Here is a 21,874-nt window from a genome sequence, read left to right as displayed (position 1 = left end):
ACATTTTTTAAAAAGTTAGTTTCACAAAGAGCTAATTATTACGAGTCAGTACAGAGGAGAAAGTATTAAAATGGTATTTGTGAACTGTTTTACTAGACAACTTCCTTTCCTCATCAGTGAGCTTCAGGGATGTTACCTACTGGGAGACAGTTCAAGATAAAAATCCTAAACCACATAGAATCATAGAATAGTTTGGGTTTGAAGGGACCTTAAAGCCCATCCAATTTAAACTCCCCCAAGCCTCAGCAGAGAACCTCCACTTGGTCAGGCTGTTCTAAGTCCCACCCAGCCTGGCCTTGAACACTTTCAGGGATCGGGCATCCACAACTTTTCTGGGCAACCTGTTCCAGTGTCTCACCACTCTCACAGTAAAGAATTTCTATGTGTTATCTCAAGTTTTCAGTTTGGATTCATTCCCCCTTGCCCTAGCACTATATGCCTTCGTAAAAAGTCCCTCTCCAGCTTTCTGGAAATGAACATTCATGGACCAAATCAGAAAAACTCAGGGAAACAAAGAAATGAGTCTTACAAAACACAATGTGGTTTGGTTTTTCCATTTACTCTGAACAAAAGGAATCCTTGAAATTCCAAAAATAGTTCAGGCCAAACATTGACCAAAACCTGTAAGTGTGCCAATCATCATGCAGATAAGGCAGATGCATTCACTAAATATACACACACACACACACACTTGTTTTAGCACAGAAAATGTCACTTGACTTCCTGACTGTAACTAAATACTGCAATAAAAGAGAGGCCATTAGACATCACTTAAGATCAGAAGAATCTCATGATTTGTACCCAAGGATTGTGGAAGAGCTAAGAAGTCTGAGAAGTGATATTTGAAAGGAATCAGAAAACTCAGAGGACTTCAAAGATGGATGGGATGATTCATACAATCCTGTTATTTTGAAAACAATTCAGGTTTAAGTACAATACCAGTTATTTTGATAATGAACAAAGAAGCAGTAAGGTACTTCATAGAGACCAGATTGTTGGATTCCATATTATTAGAGACTACAGATTCATTTGGGGAAAAAAAGATAAAAACATGGATGCACAAGTACTGTGACTTCTGAAGGGTTTCTGATTTGCCATCACATCCCAAATTAATGAAGAAATTCATACACAGAAAGAAAAGTGATTATTAATCAAATTATAATACATTAGCCTGTAAATTTAACATAAAATATACTAGAAGGTGCCACCAGCATTAATTTTTGCCCTCACCCTTACTGCTTTTATCAACAACCTGAAAGAACAGCCATGAAATACTAAAACAAGATTTAGAGTTATGCACAGGGTAGAGATCAGTGAAAAAGCAGCTGACCTTCCCTACTAACCCAGGCACAAATGAAGCAGAGGAATCCAGAACCCAAGATCATAACCATGAAGCCAAGTCAAGTCATCCATAGAGTGGTGTCATCAACTCTGACTTACAAGACATCCTAGCACAGACAGAAGCACACATTGCTACTGAGACCTAAAGTAATCCTTAGAGGTATAAGCAGAAGTACATCAGACAGATGAGAAAAAAAAATAATTAAAAAAATCCCCAAAAAACTCTGTTATTTCACACCTATCGAACAGCTACTGGAATAGTGTGCTCAATCCTGATAGCTGAAATTCAACAGTGATGATTCAAAACACTAGAGATTCAGAAAGAAGCCTCAGACATCATAAGGTCAGCTAAAATACATTACTTTGAGTGAGACTAAAGAGCACAAACAATTTAGGTCAAAGAGAAAACTGGAGGATTATCTCTAAAAGGAAGAAGGAACAGACATTTCAGAGAGAGCTCTGATCTGCAGGTGGAGGACATATTGCAAATAATGACTAGAAGCAGAAATTGCAAGTTTGGGACAGAACTGTAGGTGGACAAACTATAGAAAAAAGTAATTTCCTTACTAAAAACTCTGAAAGGTAGGGTTATTTTTGCAACACTGATTTTTATTTTAGACTGGAGTCTTTCCTTAAACAAAAAATGTTCCTGAACTGCAACTGCTAGGCTTGAAATAAGAAAGCATGCACAGGATGAATGTGATGTCTCTTGGGGTCTTAAAAAGGTTACAAAAGTTCAACACCCACATAAATAATTTCTTCCAACTCAGCAGTAATGCAATGGTGTCATAACTCAATATTAAATATGCTGCCTTCCACAGCAGTTAAAATCCAAAATCTGCATTCAATTTAAACAAGAACAAAGTAAAGTGATAAATAATGAAAATGTGAAGAGAGACAGGTCATTCTTTGGCTTTATTGCTAATGATCAAATGATAGGCACAGTTAATTATGTGTCAATTCACTTCAGCTCAATCCCAAGACAAATAATCAGGACAAATTTCAGCAACAACTACCAAGTCAAAGATCACCAAGAAAAAAGGCTTTTAAAACACCCTGAAATCAAAGTTGCCATCACCTCTAGCTGGACACAAAGGATGGAAGTAAAAGGAAAATGTTCATTCCACTTGTACCAAACAACAATGTTTTTTACATGTCAGTCATTTGGAAAAAAAAAAAAATCCAGAAATTCTACCTTGCAGAAAGGCGAAACCTGTAACTTCAAAAAATGGTAGCTCTACATTTTGCTCAACAGTTTCTAAAATGGCAAATTCAAAGTACTAAGTGTTAACTTTAAGCAGGAAAGAACTGAAAAATTGAGCAAAAAGTAAACAGAATACAAATGGCTGATTTCTATCTAGTGAAATAAACTATCCTATCATTAGAAAACAAAAAGTAAACAGTTTAGAAAGGTGATATAATTTTATTATTAAAATGAAACTGTGTAGCTCAAGTGACCTCTTTTTCATGTAACTGTGTCACTAAAAATGGAAAAAGAAACTAAATGTATTTCCAGCAGACTGTGACAAGTAATGGCATGCCTCATATACCTGTATTTGATGTAACAAACACAAAAAGTTACATGAAGATGCAAGGACATTTACCCCCTATTATTTATCTGTTGAAAAGAAAGAAAAACTAAAATTTTGTAGAAGCATCTGGATTTACTGCATCCCAGTTCAGATGTTCAAAATGCCATTGGAGCTTTAAGTCTTTCTTTTAATCATACACTTTTGGAGGAGGCATTCAATTCACTCCCTTTTAAAGCTTAATGCTAAAGACTGTAAACAGACCCTTAAAAAGTAAGCAGGGCAGTGAGCAGGTCCCAGAACATTCACATGATAAGCTTGTTAAAATGCCCACTGAAAGGTCACATGAAGTTCTAAGGCACTGACATTCATGGTTATGATATAAAAACCTGTAGAAAGTCAGTGCCTTTGAACAGTTTAAAAAACAAAACAAAAAACACAGGAGGAAAAAAGATGGGAAGAGCCCTGTTGATCTAGCCCAGATGCCTATCACACTGGCCATCAGATGACCTCCCTGGATCCAACTGTGGCAGATGGGATTCCAACAATCAGCTGCTTACATCGACCACCATGAAATCCCAGCAAATTAACACCCCACTGATTTATAAACCAAACAGCTGAATCCAGAAGGGATGTTTACTTGCAGTGCCAGAAAAAAAAATTCATTTCACTTTAAGCTGTCCCTCCTACCAGTGTGTAAGGTGGTGCCCACACCTTTCTGAGGCATATGTAACGTCTGTGTTAACCATCTCATTAACACAGAGTTTGCTTCAAGTACTCTTTCTGTCATGGCAAACACAGATCAAAACCGTAAATTTCTAAAGAAGAGAGCTGCAGTTAACACCCAGGTGGGGAAAAAATTCTGCATGATTACCTTAGGGAGTACCATAAAAAGAATTTCTTTCCAGTGACTAAACAAAATATCCAAAAGAATGCTTCCACTTATATTTCTGCTTTGGAAAAAAACACAGAAACATACAATTAAGGTAATCTAAACACTGGCTGCCAGTGGAGTTTCATAAGCACTCTCATGCTTGTTAACAAGTTATTTTTAGTAGGTACTCTTTCTGTTCTTCTCTCTCTCCACCCACATGCAGAAGAACCCACCCCACAAAAGCTATTTAGCTATATAAATCAAATATAAATTTAAATTTAGATAAGGTGATTCCACAGATTAGGAAGCAAGTGCCAAAGCGATCATAACGGATTTTGTTTTTATACTCTTAGATCGGGTCATTTCAGCCCCAAAATGCTTACAGGTTAAATGCAGCACAAGAGACAAGGACAGAGATAAGGAATGAACAGAAACAGTATGACATCATTTTAGCATAAGACTGGGGCCTCAGTAGTATTCTCCTTTGCTTTTTTGCTCAAAGTTAATTGCTAGCTGAGAAATTCAGCCTATATGGTACTAGGATTTCTTATTTGAGATTTCCTTTAGTTATTCTTTCCTCTTACATCATCAGGGAACATGATTTAGCAAATAACTGCCAAAGACAGCTATAGCAGTTCAGCTGACACGGAGGAACTTATAAAAACACCTGTAACTGAGCCCTGACACGCAGAACCCCAGGTTACAAACAGATCGTGTTTATCCACTTGTTAGTGCCATTCAACAGCTGACCCTGAATGAGTCTATCCGTGTCTTCAAGCAGAGCTGATGAGTGAATCCATTGTTGGTCACCTACTGACTTGTACTTTAAGACCACTGTCAGAGACTCCAGAACTCCCACCCCCTGAAGAATACCAAATAATTAACAGCTCATCTGGGAAATTCCCCCGTGGCCTGCAATCTTCCCATCAAAATATCTGGTATGACCTGCAAACCTCTCACTAAAGTAATTTCTTGCAAACTGCTTAAGTAGGGAGGCTTTTTACTTGCTGAAGACTTCCCCTCAGCTCTAACTGCATTTGTTTGAGTTTTTGAATCCAGTTAAATGTACAAGTCACCGAGACAAGCACATCTCTGACCTCTGAGAATAGACATCACCACTGTTTTTTTCCCTTTTCATTCTCTCTTTGCAACCTCCAAGAGGCTTCAAATGCGTAAGACTCTACCATTAAACAAAACCCACAGAAAGCCACCTGCAGTAGTTGCAAGTTGCCAAGACCTCCCCCCCCAACACTTGCACAAATTAAGAACATCTTAATACATCTTAGAGGGAGTCTCTATTCTCTTACTGGAGGTTTAAATAAAACATCTTTCAATTGTGTTAATTACAGTAGTGCTTAAGTATGAAGCGTGAACAGGACCCCACTGCGCTAGGCACAGCACCAGGAATAAGAGACAGCTCCTGCCCCCGCTGGGAGGGAGGAACCAAAAAGGAAACAGGCTAAAGAAAGAAGAAAATAACGTGAAGGTAAGGAACAGCAAAAACACAGGTGAAAAAAAAACCAAAACATCCCAACCCTCCAAAATGCTAACATTAAAAAGTGCGGAGAAGTAGAAGCAAGAGCAGAGAATCAAGGAGAGAATTTAGAGCATGACTGTAAATGTATTAACACCGAACTGAGAGAACCCACAAGTGAGTTATCCAGGGCTGTGAAACACTTGCTGTCATCACTTCCACAGGCAGCCCAGACCAGCAGAGCCTCCAGGTAGTTCTCTGTGGCCTCTGCAAGCCTTGCCAGACTGTGGAGAAAGAAACAGGGCATGAAGCAAGCAGTTCCACATCTGCTGGAGTCTCCATGGCAGGTCCTTTCTGCCACATTGTGAAGCCAATCCTTATGACAAAGGTGCGCCCTCAAACCTTGACATTTTTGTCTAAAAAATGAAGAGCGATTTCTGTATTTATGGATATCATAGGTTGACTTGGAAACCCAGGTGCAATGAACAGTAACACCCACTTAACATGCAAAGTTTTCCCGGCAGGACAAAGCTCGCCCCTTGCGAGAGCTCTGGGTTCTAATAAGCTTTTCTGCTCTCTGGAATATCAGAGGACTCTCCTTCCCTTTCCAATTTCTCCTTTCTGTCAAATACTCCATAATTATGTTGTCCAATTAGGACCTGACATGTCTTCTTACTCTTCAGCTTCACCGAACGCATCACAGAAATACAGCACATACTTGTCATGCTATTCTCTCTAAACAAAGAAACAGCATCTTGGACCCTGAGTCCAGCCCAGACAGTGAACAAGACAGATCAAAATCACAGTGAGAAACAGATTGCTTGGAATTTGAGACAGCAACCAAATCCCAAAGAGAAAGACAGATGAAGCTAATTATGAAAATGCATTTGGTGACTGTGTTTTAAGACTGGAGGAGGAGTAAGAGAACTGCCAGCTGTTCAGAACCTACATTCATCTTGAATAGGAAGTACAGTGAATAAAAAAGTCAAAAATTAGTAGTAGCCAATCTGAATCCCTAAGATGACCATGAGTTGAGGATGAACACCATTCCAAGACTGGAAAAGGCAATGTAACTGCTTCTCCAGAGAGCAAAATCAAGTTGTGGTACGCTGTTCAATTCATGCTGCAGAGCACAGACTACCTACCTTTAAGGGACTCCACAGCCTCCACATCTGTGAATTACTGCTTTAGATTGTGCCACAGAACAGCACAGGAATGGAACAAGTCCATTTAGGTTAAAGATGTTTTTGAACTCAAGGAGAACGTTATCTTAATTAACATTAAGAAACTGTAGGCATGCCATCAGTGCAATGCAGATATTCTCCATGGCAGGAGTAGATATCTTGGTGAAGGAGCTATTATTACAGATGAGGCAGCATTTTAGAAGCCAGATGCACAAGCTATTCACCACTGGCAAGTCCTGCTTTTAAAATTTATTTATTTTTTTAAAGTAATAAAAATAGTAGAGCAAGAAGAGCAGAGAACTAAGTGTTGGACATCTCTAAAGCTATTTAAGGCAACCAGAGAAACTACAGCTTATTTTCACATTATACGTAATCTGATCAAAGTGGGGGCTACTGCCAGAAAAAGATGGTCTTACTTCCCACTTTCATGTTCCTGCCATAGCAAATCTGGCAATCTTGTAGCCTGGGGATGAGTCAGTTTAGCCTACTGATCTGACAAACTAATCCTGTCCAAAATAAAGCAAGCCTCAAAATCAGCAAGCTGAACTGACTCATCTTAAGGACAGGCAGTTGCTAGATCTGAGGAAAGGAAGAACTGGGAACAAGCCTGTTCCTTACAGCCCGTACTCCCAGGAAAGCCACGCTAAGTGTAACACAAGCCCACACCCAATGGCACGGCGGAGTTGCAGCCTGTGGAGGAGACTGCCTCCAGAGGGGCAATCTTGGCCCTCCCATCCTTCTCCATGCCCTGTCACCGCACTGCCCTCCTACCAGATATCAAATGACTGCTATCTGAAGGTGAACTGCATCCCAACTGCTTCCGGAGGAACAGAACTGCCTGCCCAAAGCAAAACGAGCACTAGGGCTGGCAGAGGAAGGAGATGGAAGCAGCCCGAGCAATCCCTTGCCATGACAGCCTGTGATAAGGGCAGGCTGAATCAGCCAACCTGTGGGCTTGGGTGAACCAAAGTGGAAGCACCTGGGCACCACATCCTCTGCTTTCTCAAAGCAAAACACAAGCTCATACCATATCAAATAACTGAAAATTATTTCTACTATGGTTAAAAAAACCCCAACAACCAAGTTACATTATACCGGTACAGACCTTTATTCTGAAGAGTAACAGCAGTGCCTTAAAATGCATGTTTTAGATAATAGAAGGTACCATTTTCTCCTATGGCTTTTTAAACCTACTAAGAAGTTTATTTTTCCTCTCTCAGAAACTATACACCTACTTCAATACCAAACTACAGAAGATGTCTCCAAATATTTTATGGCAATATACAGATTTTAGTAAAATAAAATCCTACAAAATGGGAATAAGTTTTCTCCAGAAAGAAAAACATGAACAAAAGTAATACTTCTCTTAAGAACAAGCCCAGGCACCTGGGGATTTAATTCCCTTCTGCCAGCAAATGAGCAGACAGAGGCTTTCAGGGGAAAAATACACACACAGCTGAAATTTTCAAACTGTTCCTATAACTGTTTGTTAAGGAAGACTGCTGAGGCTTGAAATCCTAAAATAGAGACAGGTATCTGGAAACAGGAAGAAGAGAGCAGCACTTTTTAAAGTAAAAATTCCTCTCCATTATGCCGGTAAGAGGAAAAAGAATTAACAAAATCAGACCTTTCCCAAATTCTGTGGCTTTCCATAGTGTAAAAAGGCAGTATCACTCTTCAAGATACCACAAAGCAGAAAATAAGTGATACTAAGTAAAAGATAAGCTTAAAAACACAATAACAAATTTTAAGGCAACAAACATTTATGTTATATATCTAAATCTATCTAGCTATTTATATATTTATCTGCCAAAGTCATATACCTGTCTGGAAGGTGTAGTTTTTCAAGGGCTGCTGTCCCTAATCTATGTAGGTTTTGAAGGCACCCAGGCTTTTTCTGCCAGCAACAAAACAAGTTTTCTTAATTAAATGCTTGATTGTCTTGGAGGGGGGAAGAGAAAACAGACTCGGGTCTCAACACTGTTGCTTTTCCTTCTCTTCTTGCACATATCCTAATCCCAGGAATCTCAGGCAAGATAAATCAAGTATTACAAAGACAAGACTGAGTACATGCAAAAGATTTTCATTTCTAGAAGGAAGCAATGGAGCCTAATATTTCTCTATGGCTCTTACAGTTGGAGAATTATGGCAATGCTTTATCTTGGTCCAGGTAAGGAGGCTATTTTCAACACAATAAGAGACATCCATCTCAGAGGAGAGTGAATACAGAGGAACAACCTAATGTTCTTGCAGACAAAAGTTTCATTACCTGCTTCAGAAGACAGTAACCAAGAAAGCGCTCTGAAGAACACAATTTCTTTATTATAAGAGCTCATATTTTAAAAAAAAAGAAGATACTCAAATATGATATTGATGAAGACAAAGAAAGCACATAACAGAGAAAGCATGACTTCATCTAACCCATTTTCCCTTGTCTTACAGCAGCAAATAGTATTTAATGAAGAGCATAAAACAGGACAAACTTGCAGCACACCAGCACACTTTGCCAGACATCAGCTATAGGTGGCTTGGGAACTTTCTAAGCCAGAGGCAGTATCTCTGGGTATTTTTTCCTGAGTTTGCAAACCCAGCCCAGGATCTGAAGGTAATATACACAGTAAGCCAACCAATCATTTCTATAAAGGCATACAGTGAAGGCACATCTCTAAAGCATATCAGTGTCAAGACTATCCAGTGGAAAGCTGAAATCTTATCTCAACATCTCCAGTAGCAAGTAGTGCCAACTCTGTTCAAAGACCAGGATGGCTAAGGCATGTGCCAGCTAAGGCATATTACCAAGCATCCAGGCATTTTTTTTTATTACATGGAAGTAGTCTTCATCTTGCTCACAAATTCATCTTCCCCATCTTCCAACTGGATAAAAACAATATAATCTAAACTGGTGTCTTTAAATAGACTAAATAAATTAAGATCAAAAGCACTTAGCATGAATTTGGGAATAGGAGAGGGTCACAACAACATAAAATAAAGATCAAGTAGCAGTGACTAAGAGTTGAGAAGAAAGTAGTTCTTGAAAAGGAGCATATACACTATGCTTGAATGCTTGCATTTTGGCTGAGACAGGAAGTCTTGAACAGAAATCATTTTCCACAGTAGCAGCCACTCAACCACAAACCCACAATGAAATTTCATTAAGACATTACAGCCTGGCACTGTAGGAGAGATAATGAATGCATAAATCAAACTTATCAGAGAAGGATTTGGCAAAGGCAAGATGAGACTCATCATCTTAAAAAGCTATGTCAAAACCCAACAAAAACCAGAAAAAATTGCTTGTGTTTCAGCTTAGATAAAGTTATGACAAAGTACTCTTTTTTCCTTTTAGCAGAAATATTCTTCCGAATAAACATGTTTTTATAACAATCAAATCAGTAATTGTCCATTATCTGCCAAGAAATGAACCCAGGATTCTGTTTTTCTTTACACTTGCATATAAGAAAACATTTAATATTTCACTTTGGATCCTTGATAAAATCAAACAGCCCTACAATTCAGCATGCAAATAAAAGAGCCAGTTCTTTTCCCAGTATCTTCCCTGAAGCATGTAACTGAATTGGTACCCAATTTTGTAATTAGTGATAATGTTTGCAAAATACTTATTTTCTCTCTAAGATGACCTGAAAATACAATCTACTTTTTAATCCCAATATTGCTCCTTCTAGTTTGTCACTTCCGAAGATTCTGACAGCTACAAACTACAGGACGAAACACCTGCTGCCTGCATCACAAATGAAGCAACAAAGAAAAATCTTCAGATATTTATATGTATTGCTCTTGATCAGAGGTAGTCAATGTGTGGGTTCATCAAAAGTAGATGTGTGGGAAATATTCAAACCCAAATTCACCCCGTTTCCAACAACAAAGATTATGGAAATATTGACATTACTCAAAGATGGGGTTTTTAGTTTAGCAGTTGATTGTCATCTATCCCAACAATGGAACTTCATCTACCTTTACTCTTAGCTCATTTGCCAGGGCAGCAAAACTATTCCTCAGAAAACTGTGAGTAGATGAATAAATGGACATGAGATATACTTGTATAGGATGAATAAAAATTGGCTTCCTCCACAATTCCGAGTACTTCAGAAGGTCTCCTCATCACTAAAGAATCTAGACACAAAATTAGGCCTCAAGAACAGAAAGCCAGGACATTTTATTACAGAATAAGAAATAGTATCCAGAGGAGAAAATGCCTTTAGTCATTACAAGACTGTGGCTGTTAAGGCTTGGGAGCACAATGTGGCTTATGCACCAAGAAAGCTCTGTCAAATTAACTATACAGCCATTTCTTAAAACCTAGAAGTTAATTATTTCCTTGATATAGTAAAAAAGAAAGATCTACAGCTAAGATAGGCACACAGTCCCCAAACACAGGCTTTGAAAACTGAACAACCATAAGGTATCTTGGGTCTTCATGATCATCTAAGAAACATCACTAGGTTAAAAATCAGTCACCAGAAACAAACAAGGATAGCATTCAGATTTCCACACAATTAAAAAAACATTCTGAGAATACCACTGTAGTGGTTTTCAACATAGCAGATTAGATACACACTGGTTTTTAATAGTCCTAAATTACTCTTTTAAATTTCACAATCCATTCTCCTACCATTTACCCCATCAGATATAGAAGTCCCCACAGAATCCACACAGGACAGATCAATGCAACACTGTGTACAAAACACATTCAGTTTAATCTGTGGCCATGATCAACACAACACAGACAATCCATCTTTCAAAAAAACACCTTATGCTGGTCCAATTATGAGAAACAAAACATTTTTCCCTTATGACAAAAACTTTTGAATATACAGATGCTTGTAAACTTCCACCAGACAAGCTGAGCTCCAGGGTTTCACATCCCATCTCCAAAAGGATGGTTGAGCTTTGGCACTAGAACATCCCATGCAAGTAAGTAATCATGAACTGGTACAATGTATTGCAGTTTTACATGTGTTTATTCTTTCACATTCTATTATTTCAGCTTCAGCATCGACAAGAGCAATCTGAATGCAACATAAAGGTTAATTCAAGCAGAAAAGCAATTTGCTGTCTTCCATATTTCCTATCAGGATTCAATAATGACTTACTGTCACCAACACAAGTCTTTCTAGATCAAAGCAATGCTACAGGAGTTCAATACTCTAATACCATACCCTACGGCCACAAGTCAACAGTTACTGCTTATGACATATTTGCACTTAAACAATGACACTGTACCAGTAAAGGGTAGCAGTGAATTTCATGAAAATAATACCACAATCATCACAGCAGGCACAACTACAAAGCAATTTTTTATGAAGAACAGGATTAGAACTCCTACCTTGATGGGGTTTATGTAAGAACTTACTGGTTACTGTAGTTGCATGTTGCTTTGTCTGGTAGCTAAAAATCAGATTTGAAAGTCTCCCACACACTGTAGCAACTCTCCCCTCTACCATAATTCATCACACACTAAACCATGCTGATGAAAATGTTTGTGTGGCTAGGCTATAAATATCAATGAAGAAAAGAAAAGCAACCTATGTTTAAAAAAAACCAAACATTTGCAAGTCTGGATCATCTCACTAGTTGATTTCACAGAATAGCTGTGGAAAAAAAAAACTAGCATGGAGGATTGAACAGGTCAGGCTCAGCCAGCCTTCCCTACTAGGAAAACTAATGTAAATCTGTACCAAAAAAACCCCCAAAAAACAAACAAACAAAAACCCAAAATAACCCCACAGCAAGCTATAAGGGATTTGTTAGTTTTAACACAGATAATTCTTGTCACTAGCAGGAAAGACCTGCAACACAAGTGCTAGGAATGGCTCAGCAATTGTCTTTTTTTTTTTTTAACTTCACCAGAATTAATGTACTGCAACTGTAAGTCACATACATATTTACATTAAGCCATCTGCCCAGTTTGGGTCGAACATTCCCTGTAACACAGTGTAGTTAAAATCTGCAAAACTGCTCTAATTATGACTGAGTTTTCACTTCACATTGTCCAAACCTATGCTTTTGGGCACACTGAGTCAGGAGGGGAAAATTCTCATTACTTGCAAGTTTTTCTTAAGTTCTTCAACAACTGTCTCTCCAAAATAATTCTCCAGTGGGAGTCTTTAGGGGTACTGATGGGTAAATGCAATCTCCATCCATTGCAAAACTGCCAATACTAAGAGCATAGCGAACAACTGCTGCTGAAACAAGTTGAATATGTCTTTGGCTAAGAGAAATCCAGCTAAGCACTCCAAGGAAACAGGTAAAAGAAATCCAAGAAAAACACAAACTTGGACTTTCAAAAAGTTCAGACTGCTGCTTTAACCGTCTATGGCAAAAAGTCAAGGCTATAGAGGAAAGAACCAATTACAGGCAAAAAGCTGGCTAAAGACTAGGAAGCAATGGTGAGACTTAACAGTCAACTTTCCACTATAGAGAAGAGTCAATAGTGGAGCTGACCTGGCAGCATTGCTAGGAATCATTCTATTCAACATCTTCACTGACCTAGATAGAAGCGCACAGTGCAATCCTCCAAGTCTGTAGATAAAGCTAAGCTTTTTCAGGTCAGCCAGCTGCAATGGCAGTAACTGTGAACTCTGGAAGGCCCTCACGGAACTAAGTAGTGTGGTAGATGAGCTTCAATTCAGAATGCACACAGATCTATGAAAATAAACAAGAGGAGAAAAAAAAAAAAACACCAAACCATACTAAGCTTCCATACCAAATTTATAGCTGGAGTTTACAATTCAAAGAAGTGATCCTGAAGTCATCACTGACAGTCCAGAAATTACAGGCTCACTGTGCATCATGCATTAAAATGTCATCTGGAAAATGGACAGAACCAGTTCTGAGAGAACTCAGAACAGGGCAGAAAGTAATTGTGCTGCTATGAAAAAACTTAGTGCACTGCAGTCTTAAGAACCAAGATGTGGAGACAAGAATAGCACATGAGCAGGGCAAAGCAGAATTTTAAAAGGTATAGAAATGGTCAATTAAAGGATTAAAGACAGAGCAGCTGCTTTGGAAGAAAAGACTGAAGAGGCTGGGGCTGTTCAATCTGAATGCAAGATGACGGGGGTGGGAGGGTATAATATATTCAAAGCCTATTTGAATGGCAGTAAATACTTGATGGCAGTAGGGAAGATCAACATAGCTGGTAAAGAACTTTGGAAATCTGTTATCTCAGGATTGTGAGTGGATACTAAAGGGAGCAGACAAGGATCCAGCCTCTAATGTTCAGTCTGATGATTGGTTCCTAGAAAAGTGGGAGGATAGTGAGTCACAGATCGGCCATGCTCACTTCTACTCCCTAAACAGCAATGTGACTGTCAAACACCAAATACGTGACTCATTATGGTACTTCTTACCTTCTAAATCAAAACTGGAGAAGGAAATGTTAATATTAAATATTTCAAACTGGATTAATATACCAGGAAAACTTCTTAAAATGCAATTTCATTATCTAGTTTTCATTGTATTCTTACAAGGAGCCAGACCTAAGAAAAGGTTCTGACATAGATGTAGTGAGAAGCCTGGTTTTCAGGCTAGAGAAGAATGAGAAGACACAAAGCTTAGTTATTTCAATTACACATTACTCTGGATACTTAAAAATCAAGAAAATCTTGCTTACAAAACAGCTACACACCTCTGTGCCACAGGCTCCATCACTGAGAGCTTCAACGTCAGCAAAGGCAGGCCACATTAGAAATGGGCTGCCTGCTCCCAACTGTGTGACCAACCATAGTTATTGCTCCTTGATGTCATCTCAAGGGAATTCTACCCAGAGTAAAACTCACCTTTAAAAGGCTATCTGTTTCTTCATGAATGCCTATCACCTCCAGGTAAATTAGGAGGAACAGAAATAACAAACTTAAAATACTGAGTCACTGGCCAGTATCTCAACTACAGAAGTTTCTTCAAAAGAGACAAGGCCACATCAAGCATCTGCACATGGCTGGTTTCAAGTAGTAACAAACAAAGCAGCCTCACTGGTATTCTCCTCTGCCTTGGAAATGAGTGCCACACAGCAGGGAGGTAGTGAGGCTCTCATCCTAATTTCTGCTTCTGAACAGATCTACAGCCTGCTCCTCTGACCCAAACCTCTGTTATTGGGTCCTCTGCAGCAGGGCGGAGCTCTCTCCACCTCTGGACTGAGTTTCAGGGCAGCAGTACAGGGCCAGTACACCTTAGTGTTACTTTTATCTTGTTCTTTACAAGATGGTCTGAAAACAGCTTTCAGTATTACATGATGCTGTGAAGGATAACACAGAAGACAGACTTGGAACACACAACCTCTTTTTCCCTTGAGACAAGAGCTTGTTTGCATAGAATAGAAGTTACCCAGTGGGTCAGGCACTGGACTGAGACCTGACAACACAGACCGACCCTGAACAAGTACCTGCTCTAAGCAGCCACACTGAATGTGAAAACAGCTGCACTTGCAGAACCAAGCGATCCTTGCCTTGGGTCAGCACCCTGAGCCCTGCTAGAAATGGATTTCAGTGACATCTTCCAGGGCCTTGGGAAGCTGTGGGGAGACCAAACCACCTACCAGAAGAATCTGCTACAAGACCATGCCCTCTCTCACTCTATGTGCAGGCTGTGAGGAACAAGCATCCACAGCAACAACAGAGAAATTGTAAGAAGAATTATTTGAGGCTTTTCCATGTCTTTAGTTTCTAGTGAAAGAAATTACCCATTTAAGTGGCAACACAGAAAACTCAGCCTGAAGCTCTGTAACTACAAAGAACAACCACTTGCTTAGGAATACAGAACTTGTGAATATCCCAAACACTACAAGGGTACTAAAGACCAAGGGTTTCATCCCCACTTAAACACTTCAATTGTCATTTTAAGCAGTTAACAACAGATCCACACACTTAGCAACCAGCATGTATAAAAACAACAAATTCTGTTTTACTAATGAATTAAATTAGGGAAAGTGTTTTTTTAAATAATTCAGTTTCTGTCCATGTATTTAAACTAGGAACTTGGAAGCCCACAATTCTCAAATATTACACTTCATGTAACTATGATAAACATGCTTTCTAGTGTCTTTGTTCATCTTGTACTTGGGTTGGAAAAGAAACACCAAACCAAAGTAAGAAAAAGTCAACCTGACCTATAAAAGAAAAATCCTATATGAGAATACACTAAAATCTGCTAAATTATTCACTAACTGGTATCCATTTCACTTGTTTTGCCCCAATACTGCTGCAAAATTTAGCTTTACAACTTCCTGAAATAGTATTTCAAGTATTTCATGTTACAAGTCTTGTGAAGGAGGATGCAACCTTCCCAATTCCTTCAAAAGGATATGGATGGGAGTGCCATGTTGCAAAGGCAACATGGAGAGAATACACTGTGCAAAAGCAAATTTGCAATTATTATATGCACACCATTTAAACCCTTATCACTGATTACAATACAAGCACCCTGAAGAAATTATGAATTTTTGTTTGTTCCACAAGTTACAGAGCTCTCCCGATTCAAAGGACATAAAAAATCTCAGTGTTTTGATGGATGAGTGTTGAGAACAATATAAAGATTATGGGGTTTTGCAATATATCCTAGACCTTCTAAGTATCTAACTCAGGATTTTCTATATACTTAAACTAAATGCTGACTTGTTAATGCTTTACTATACACACTGTACATTTTTATTCTTCAAATGTAAGCAGTTTCCTGAAGATAATGTTTATGATATCACAGCACAAAAGTCACTGAACCTGTTACCAGAGGCCACCTACATCTTCTGCTTGCATGACTTCAGCTCATTTTATTTTATCTTGTGTTACTTATGCCTGACCACAAACCCTTTAACAGTTTAACAAGGTAACTTTTGTGATTAACTCCAACACTTAAATCATGTTCTTTTTTTTAAATAAACTGAGGTAAGTGTATCAAAAATACTACAACTCCAAATGAAACAGTAGTTTTGTTCTATGACAAGACCAACAGTTTTCTTCCAGCAAACAGAAATCAGCAAGATGATCAATTTCTGCACTATTTTTATCATCACATATTCAACTGGAGGAACTGGGAAGGCTTTCCATGGTTGCTTTAAGTTGTATGGCAGTCTATCTATAGAATCCTCTATTCAGTTAAGTTTACCGTACTGTTGGGAGAAATATTGGAAGTGGTAATTTGGAGGCTTTTCCAAACACAAATCAGAGCAACAAAAATACAAAGGAAAACACCAGGAGTTACTTATCATTGTAATGAGTAGAGACAGCACGTAACAGCAAAGAAGCCCAGGAATTAAAACAAACATTGAGATTCTGTCAATTAACTAACAGAGATAAGAAAGAAAGTGATAAAATCCCTTGAAGTTAAAAAGGCTACAAAGCCCTATGTTTATTACTGCAACCTGGAACAGGTAGCATTCCTTTTTATAGAGTCTGGAGTGGATCACACCATAAACTCAGCTCTCCTTAAAAGCAACCCATATCTCATAATTAAGCAAGAAACCTGGGCAATACAGACAGGCTTAACCCTAAAGACAAAAACTTCCTTGTCCCACCTCAAACCTTTGGAGTGTCACAATTCTGTTTGTGAACAGTTAACAATTACAGCAGTAGGTACAACAGGCAGTTTCTGTTTGCTTTAATGCAAAACATGGGCAACTAGAGCTCAGCACATTTAGGTTTACTTAGAGGGGAAGCACAAGTTCAAATTGGTATAAATCTGCACTACATTTGCTTCACAAATCTGGTGATCCTACTGAATTTAAACTAAAATGAATGTTTCAAGCACACTTGAATAATATTCAAGGCTAGTTATGTCCACCTAAACCTTATTCTACCCAGTTTCATTGTATCTCTTCCCTAATTTGTATTCCCATATCCTTTCTCCATTTACTCAAATTGCTCTTCAGATCTATTTTGCTCCTTTCAGCTCTTCTCCTGTCCTGCTTCTTCCCTATGTGTGACTGAGAGTTACAGCGCCAGCCTCTAGTTTGGTCCTTTCAATTCCCTCAGATGGGAAGTGTAGCTCTCCTCATACCAAGCCATATAGTCCAATCCATCTCAAGAGGTGAGTGATGGTCACTGACATTATTTCAGCCTTCTTTGCAGCTATACAGCCTCCCTGTGATTAAAGGCAGATTTGAATTTGTGTACAAATCACTGTCCAGATATATAAACAATCAAATGCTGGTCTACAGAGTGTTTATCCTGCAGGTGGGAAAGAACCCATCACAACTCATACTCCCAAACTTCTGTACACAGTTGTGCAAACAGCATGATCCTATTCCCAGCAGAGTCACTGAGCATCTACCCTGCTTTACTGCAAATTCATCAAGCAATCACAAATATTCTGGGGCATGGGGACAATAATTATTCATTTTAGGCTTTAAAATCTCCCAGAATTTTATCTCATCCCACCTAAAGGCCAGGCTGCAAAAAACCAGTTCCCAAACTGTAAAGCACTACAGACCAAGGGGCACACAGTTACTGCCCCCCACCAGCTCTGGCACTCCTGAAACACACGAGCCAGAGATAACAGACCATACCTGCAGTAAGCAGTCTGATGCTGGACCAGACAGAAGGCCACCAGCTAGCAAGCAGGAAACTGCATTCACAAAGCTAATTATTAGACTGTCATTACATTAAAATCCAAGTCAATTTTAGCCTCTGGCTACCTTTTAAAAGGTGCTTCTGATCCCTGAAGGCAAGGTACCTGGCAGCCAACAACCCATTCAGACTGGTAAGATCGGTGTCCCCTCCATTTGGTGATATCTCCACGTACATCACGCACTCTGTCACTTCGGTACTTGCACGTGTACATGCCTTAAGAGAACACCTCTTTTTTGCAACATATTCCTCTTTCAAAAGTTGAGCAAGTGCTTGTAAAGTTTCCAGAATTCACAGGGAAGTTGAAAGCTCCTAATCCAAGTTTATGGGAGCAATTATAGCAGCTTTTGAGTGTCATTTTTAATGCCTTTGGCATAGATGCTTTTTTAAAGGATGGACTAAAAAGCAATGAGTAAACTGTATCTCTGTACATCAGAAACAAAGCAACTCAAAACATTTCTACTTCTTGTAGAGCAAAACACATTATCTTCTCCCAAAAGGGATACTAAATTTTAGACTTTATTTCTTAAAGTACCCCTACACTCTGTATATAGAGTTTTCATTTCATCCTGCAATTCACACAGCTGTTAAAAGTGTCTTTATAGTACAGACAAGCTTTACGAAAAATGCTCATGGACTACATGATCATATCACAATTGCAGATCTGCCTTCCACTTATCACAGCATTCAACACCATATAAACATCATATAAAACTCACAAACATGAATTACACACACTTAAGAACATCAGGAGAACGAAGTATGAAGTAAGAAAGAGTATTACCCTGCACTACCTCCCCACTCTCCAGCTACTTGCATGGAACTAACTCTATTGCTTATAGAAAACTTCTGTGTGTGCGTCTAAACTAAGACAGCTTCGCACTTCTAATTGGATTGCCACATCTCCAAATGCCAATCTGGAAGAGAAAAGCTGTTTACTTCGATGATGGCAAACAGCAGAACTGACTGAGCATCATTTTTGGAACTGCTTGCTTAATTTCAGAGATCAGCTTCTTTAAACTGATTTTTCCAAGCCGAGTGCAGTTACAAGAAAAGCTATACCACCACTAGCACAGGCTGAAGAATGTAAGCTTTAAGCAGGAGCTTTCTAATTCTTCCCTTTAAGTACAAGTTCCAGCACATGAGGTGAATGCCTCATGTGCATAAAATTATTTTAAACTCCAACTTTCAGCTGGTTTCTGCTAGTCTTGATATCCACCTTGCAAAGCTGAAAATCTGAATGCCCTTAAACACCAAAATAATTTCCTTCATAAAAATCACTCCCAAGAATTATTTGCAATTATAAAAAAAATTAATATTACTTCACCAAAAGTCTATCAGACTTTGAACGCTGTTAATTCCACCTTTAAACTAGTCATAAAATATGACTAGTGCACACTAAATACAAACCAGATATTTTAATTAGGTCATTTACAGAAAACAGTAACTGACTAGGCATCATGTCTGTATTTAAGACAGTCCCTAAATATAAAATCTGACCAGAAGTTTCTACACTCAGCAAGTCAACTGGTGGACCAGAATAGCTGCTCTTCCAAGAAAACTCCAGGTACAAGTAACCAGCTGCCAAGTACAGCTCACCACACTAGGGCTTGTCTGAAGCCTGTTTACCTATTTCATTATCTTAAAAAGCAATGGTAATGCCAACAGATCTCTAGGTACTGCCAGGATTTCTTTGGCAAGCACACCCATCTTCCATCCCCCTCCTTTCCCTATAGTTGACACAATTTGTAATCAAAGCACAATCTTCACTAGGACTTGAAACAAGCACTTAAGCCTCACTTCTTTGTTGGTAGAGGAAGGAGGGGTGGTAAGAACATAGAGAAAAAAATGAAGAAAGTGTTACTAACTGAATTAAGCTGAAGCTTTGCTGTTTCAATTCATAGCTATAGACATTGACTTTCATAAAAACCTCACTTTTTACTATCTCTGTTTTTTTCAACTATTAGTATGAATGCAATGTGAAAAACTGTTTCAGTAATGTTTTCACCCCTACCATGATAAACCTCAGCTCTAAGCAGTTTTAACCTAGTGTCACCATTTTATGAGGCAAGAGATCTGCACACAGACCTGTGTCTGAAAATCTAACTGCAGGTTTCCGTCTAAGGAAGGAAACTGCTACTCAAGGATGTCTGCCAGCCCTCCAGGACAAACAAGCAAGTGCTTTCAGTCTTTAACTGTTACGGGCGTGGTTAAACAAGGCTGCTAAGGTGACCTAATACTTAATACTTGGCTGTCATCAGAAGGGACACTCCTTTCTGCCCTCCCTCTCCCGCCAGCCATACAGTCTGTCCCATACCTTGTCATCACAGCTACAAAAGTAAGCCAATTCAACTTGCTACCCCGGCAGAAAACTGTTTACTCTCAGAGTTATATTTCTGATGAATAAGCAGTTCAATCAGCTCACTGTGTGGTCACTGAAGCTCCATTGAGACCATATGGGAAGGAGTAAGGGTATATGGCCATTCCATCATAGAAGTCCATTTTGATAGCATGAGAAAAATCTGCAAATATAAATATCATTTACTTCAAAGGGTTCAAAAACAAATAAGGGCATTTTTTGACCCATCATACAAGTCGCTGCTACTATGTGTTCATGAAAATTCATTGAACAGAAAATGGGGAAGGTGGCTCAGAATCTGTTGCATGATGTCACTGATTTAGAAGACTTCCCAGGGTAAACTCAAATAGGCTCTGATCTGAGTAGTTCTCTTAGAAAAGTACTTCCTAGGCCTAAAATACACCAGAAGTGCCCACTGTAAGTAGAAAAATCATTACAATAAAGGCTGGTAATTTCAATGCCCTCTTGAGGGCAAATCCACTTATTCAGTCACCACTTCTCAGAAAAATAGGAAGGCTTAGAATAACAATGTGCTGGCTCTCCTGTCTCGTGAGCAAGGTGCTGACAGAGAAGTAGCTAATTATTTTGTTGCTGTAACTTACTTCATTATCATTCACTGATTCCAGTGGCAGCTGGCTCGTCAAAACTGGCTTTATCAGAAGTTTCACATCAGGTGTTTTGTTACAGATACTGTGACCAAAATTCATTTGTTCAAGTGATGAAAAACTAGCCTTCTATTATGTGTGAGTATGACTCATCCTCAAGTCAGGATAGACACCATTTCTCATTATCTTTACTTGAGGTGATAAACAAGTAGTGACAAAAAACAAGAATTACAGCCAATGTATCACACAACAGACTGCACTGAAAGAATGACATCTCACACGCTTTACAAATAGAAGCAAGAAAGGAAACTTCATTAGTAACAACAGAAGCTGATGTGCAAGATGTCAAGTCAACAAAGGAAAGCTCAGTAACCACAGAAGTAGAGATACCTGGAGAGAAAAAGGAATATGTTTTGTAGAAGGCAGACAGAGAACAATAAAGGAAAACTAAGAGAGCAAATGTGACAAAAAAAAAAAAAGAATATGATTACAAAACAAAAATGAGAAAAATAAAATGCCACATCCCTTATTAAAGTTTTAAAATACAATAATGAAATTTCTTACAGTCAAGTGGTAAGAAATGGCTATTTAGACAAGACAAAGGGAAAACTACCATGCCTGGCAAGACTGAAAAACACAGAGCAGATGAAAGGGACTAAGAAGTCAGGCCTCAAGTTCAGATTGTTGATTCAGTTCAGACTGAGTTATATTGGAAAATCTGAGTAGGGAAGACCTCTGTCTTAAAAGGAAATCACCCAGACTTCTCAGAAGTACACTCAAAAGATTTCTTCTCTCCCATAAACAGATTAAAACAAACGTGGAAGAGAAGAGGGGAGAAGACCACAGACATAGAATATGAAGTAACTGTACTCAGCAGGGATTCAGGAGCAAGGAAAGGAAGAGGATGTTTAGTCACCACCTTCCAGAAGTAC

The 21,874-nt window shown here is 38.8% G+C and overlaps 1 protein-coding gene across 2 annotated transcripts in view; it reads right to left on the bottom strand.

Moving 5' to 3' along the window:
• Positions 1-21,874, bottom strand: part of GSK3B (glycogen synthase kinase 3 beta) — a 147,195-nt gene that overhangs the window by 96,902 nt on the left and 28,419 nt on the right. The gene's annotated exons all lie outside the window — the stretch shown is intronic.

This window comes from Cyanistes caeruleus, chromosome 3 (assembly GCF_971803275.1).
Source record: "Cyanistes caeruleus chromosome 3, bCyaCae1.hap1.1, whole genome shotgun sequence".
NCBI lineage: Eukaryota > Metazoa > Chordata > Aves > Passeriformes > Paridae > Cyanistes > Cyanistes caeruleus.
The sequence above is the reverse complement of the archived record's forward strand: the minus strand, read 5'-3'. Positions and strand labels throughout refer to the sequence as shown.